General features: G+C 45.0%; 1 long non-coding RNA gene across 1 annotated transcript; it reads right to left on the minus strand.

Annotated features, from left to right (window-relative positions):
• Positions 1-618: 618 nt before the first annotated feature.
• Positions 619-2,991, minus strand: LOC117441517 (uncharacterized). The gene is made up of 5 exons (XR_004551394.2): positions 2,712-2,991; positions 1,623-1,693; positions 1,345-1,407; positions 1,195-1,262; positions 619-1,111 (listed from the first exon to the last, which is right to left on the minus strand). It is a non-coding gene; the product is annotated as an uncharacterized lncRNA (long non-coding RNA).
• Between the last annotated feature and the right edge of the window lie 1,400 nt (positions 2,992-4,391).

The raw sequence follows: 4,391 nt of genomic DNA on the forward strand, positions 1-4,391 counted from the left end.
TGGCATCGGTAGACTCGTCAAATTGAACTGAAAAGTATTCCGAGAGAGACAAGTCTTTTAATACTTGCTGGGATACATCTTCGGACAATGACTGGACTCTTCTGGCTACAGTAGGTGCACCAAGTGGTACACTTTTTATCCTTGCTTTTATGTCCTCTTTGTTTTTGAAATCCGCAAACAAGACGTCAGCTGTGGCGCTCATTGCTTCTTTAATCATCTCACCATCCGTAAATGGTTTTTTGTGCTGAGCCAAAATATGGCTAATCCGGAGGGACGTTTCTGTAGCTGCATTGCTCTTTGCTGTAGGCGCGATGAAAAGCGACTGCTGTGCTTTTAGTCCTCTTTTCAGTTCATCAATTATTTTGGTTCTTAATGCGCTGTTGAGTGGATATGAGTCTTTGAATTTACCATGGGTGATCGCATGATGGCGCTCCAGGTTGCCTCGTTTCGCCAAGGCTACCGCCTGTTGGCATATGAGGCAGTCTTCTCTTTCGCTGATGTGAAAATAAATTCATGCTCCCATTCCGGGTGGAAATAATACGTTTTTGATTTCTTTTTCGCCGGACCCTCAGCCATATCGATGTTAGTTTTTTAATGCATCAATCTGGTGCACTTTGAGAGCAAAATTAGGGACTAAATCTATGGATACATCTCTCAACACCCATATGAAACAGAACTGTAAACAGCTTTACTTTTTCTTTCAACATTTATTTGAACAGCAAGTGGAGGCAAAAGTGACTGCACCCAAAACAATAAACCTGCTAGCTAACTAGCCTAAACTCAGTAACAGAATGTGGGCAACACGTTCTTCTCCACAGCTGCGCGACCTCTGAGTCAGACGTCACTTCCCCCTTTTCTATCTATCCTACGGGTGCCACTCCCCCTGAACCCCGTTTCCCTGCCAGTTTTTTCCCTTAGAATACACCTTTAATTCTGTAACAAAAAAAAACAAAGAAAATCTCCAGAAAAAAATGAACAGATGAGTTATCCAACCACATTAATTTTAATAAAATATGAAATACATTGTTATTTACTTTTTACATGGGAAAGACTGCCCTTCATATTGCCCTCCACCTCCTCTCCTCTTCCTCTCATTTTCTCCCTCTAAAAACTAAAATAATAATGAAAAACTTAAAAGTCGTACAAATGAACTCAATTCAACGAAACGTGGTGATAACATTAAATGATCTATACCTTTTTTTGTGAGAGGTCAAACTTAATTATTGCCTCCTCCCTTCCTCTCCTCATTTCCTCTCAGGTCTCTAAAAGATAAAAGGAAAACATGTTAAAATCTTCAAATAACACGTGAACAGAACTTGGTGAAATCTCGTATCAGTATTTGACCTTCTTTACATGAGAAGTCATGCCTAGTTTTGCCCCTCCACCTCCTCTCCTACCCTCTCCTCTCTAAAAATAAAAACAAGTGATGTTAGAATCTTCAAAAATAACGTGTGAACCTTTATATATACAGTCTATGGTGTGAACAGATGAACTGAACTTCCTGAAATCTAGAAACAAAAGATTGAATAACTTGGTTTTTACCTTTTTTGCATGTGAAGTTCTCTACAAACGTAAATAACTTTGTGAAATCTAGAAATTATATTGGATATCTTGATTATTACCATTTTGTTTGTGACATGTCACTCTTAATTTTGCCTCCCTCCTCCTCTCCTCTTCGCTTCTTTCCTCCCCTCTGGAAAAACAACAACACATGCAAACACTGTTAAAAACAAGTAGTACGAATGAAAATGTTAAAATGATATTTACCTTTAATAATGAGAGGGTTCCCACATGCCCCTCTCTCATATTTTCTCTTCTCGTATTCCTCGTCTTCCCTGAGTGTTTCTTCTCTACTCTTCTCTGCTGTGATCCTTTTCATCTCTCCTCTGTGCTCTTTAAACGTCTCTTTCTGATTGGATAACCCTTTTATCCCATTTTACACCCTTTCAATGTTTTTTTTTACCATTTTTAAACACCTTGTTGCTGATCTTACTATCACAGTTTGTACCACTACAGTTACTCCCCCCCCCTTCCCCAGTGTGGCCCCTGCCCTGAGGCCCTTGTCTCTGCAGACTCTTCTTGGCTGGGGTGGCCCTCGACAGACATATGGACCGCTATGACATGGTGTCGCCATCCTTTTCCTTCTCTGCACAGGGGGGCTTCACTGAGGGGGTGAAACACGTTGGAGGTTCACACTGTCCCCCCCAGATCCCCCCCACTCTGTGCAGACACCCTGCCTGAGTAATGGACCGGCAACAAGGATTCTAACCAGAGCAGGGTCCTTACATCTGGTACACTTTCATTTAATTCAGTTCAATCCAATACTTACCGTTCACATTTAAAAATAGTTCATGACAAAGCAGTGCAATCTAAAAAAATATGAATTCATCAAATTTAAATATTTTTAGGTTCAAATCATTTCGACTGAATTGAGCTCAATTAAATGAGAAAATACTTACCCGTTCAAATCATTTAAACAAAAACAAATAGTTTTTTTAATTATTCAATTCAATTTGAACAGCTTACATTGAGATAAATGTAATTTAATTGAAATCTATTAAAAATAATTCCAATTAACTCAAATTCAAATCAATTCAATTTTAAGAAATACAATATAAACATATGTTACTCTATTTAGCCGGGGGAAAAAACATGTAGAAATTAAGTGGAAGGACAGAAGCGCTTAGCAGCACCGTTACCTGCTGACATACCTGCAGCCTCGGCTCCTCTCTTGCGCCACCTGCTGCCCACCTGGCTCCTCTTCTTCATCAGAAGTCGGACGCTCTTCATCCACTGCTGCTCCGGGACCTTCCTCACCGGTAGAGGCTCACGGGGGGGCTCGGGTCGGGGGGAGGAGCCGGACCGCTGCGGCCGCCGGAGGACGATCCTAGTGGGATGAGCACACGGCACCAGAGACCAGCCCTCCTCGGGAACAGGTGGGGAGGGTCTGCAGGAGAGGACAGGGGAGGAGGAGCAAGAAAAGCAAGAGCAAGAAGAAAAGCAAGAGGAGGAGCGAGAGGAGGAGGAGCCGGACCGCTGCGGCCGCCGGAGGACGATCCTAGTGGGATGAGCACACGGCACCAGAGACCAGCCCTCCTCGGGAACAGGTGGGGAGGGTCTGCAGGAGAGGACAGGGGAGGAGGAGCAAGAAAAGCAAGAGCAAGAAGAAAAGCAAGAGGAAGAGCTAGAGGATGAGGTAGAGGAGGAGGAAGAGCTAGAACGAGAGCTAGAGCGAGAGCAAGAGCGAGAGGAGGAGGAGGAGGAGGAGGAGGAGGAGGAGGAGGAAGAGCTAGAACGAGAGCTAGAGCGAGAGCAAGAGCAAGAGCGAGAGGAGGAGGAGGAGGAGGAGGAGGAGGAGGAGGAGGAGGAGCGAGAGGAAGAGCGAGAGGAAGAGCGAGAGGAGGAGGAGGAGGACCTAATGGAGGAGCCAGGGTCAGACTTACCTTCATCCACAGCGCCTCTCCTGCTCCCCCTGCTGCCAGCCTGGTCCCTCCTCTTCATCAGAAGCCTCAGGTTCTTCTTCCACTTCGGCTCAGGGGCGGGGCCAGCTGGGGGGCCAAGGTGGGAGCCGGCAGAGGAGTTGCAGACCACCCTGAAGGGGGTGCGAGAAGAAGAAGTGTTAGATCCAGAGGCAGCTGTACCTGGGGAGCCAGGTGAGGAGCCACTCTGGGAGGGGGGGGGCTGGGGTCCTGCGCAGGATGAGGCGGGGCCGGCTGGGGTCTGGCAGGAGGACCGCTGTCCACTTGTAGTGCCGGTCCATCTGAAGGTCAAAATAAATACAACAATCAGACCACTGCTCCACGTCATGACGACACACCAGCGAGGGTTACACAATAATCACTCTCTCATCACATACTGAATTAAAAGGAGGACAATGCAATAATACATTGTTCAAACAAGCGCTGCAGAAAGTGAAACAGACATGAGAGCATTTGACTGAAATATGAGCTAAAGAAAGGAAGCTTGCAAGAAACAGCCATGGCTGTAATGTGCACACTTTTTAAAAACATGTCTTGCCTTTACTTTTCTCAAGGACAATAAATCCATATGTGTTTATAGTAATTGTGTAAAATGTGTGATGTTTAGCTTCTGGAAAGTGTTCGCCCTTCTTACCGTGGTTCTCAGTGGACTGAATGAAGCGGAGCCAGGTGAGGAGCCAGGTGCTGCTGGGATCCTGCGAAGGATGAGCTGCCCACTTGTTTGCTTGGACCAACTGAAGGTGATAAACACATCAGGTTAATATACCATGGAGTGTTACACCAGAATCACTTCCACATATTGAATTCTAAGGATCAATTATTGTAAAGAACATGTACGAAAACTAAACACGAGCAAGAGTAAAGAGTGTTTGCAGTATAAAATAGTAGCAAAGTCCCAAATGGATGCATTTG

This window comes from Pseudochaenichthys georgianus, unplaced genomic scaffold (genome assembly GCF_902827115.2).
Source record: "Pseudochaenichthys georgianus unplaced genomic scaffold, fPseGeo1.2 scaffold_1762_arrow_ctg1, whole genome shotgun sequence".
Classification (NCBI taxonomy): Eukaryota; Metazoa; Chordata; class Actinopteri; order Perciformes; family Channichthyidae; genus Pseudochaenichthys; species Pseudochaenichthys georgianus.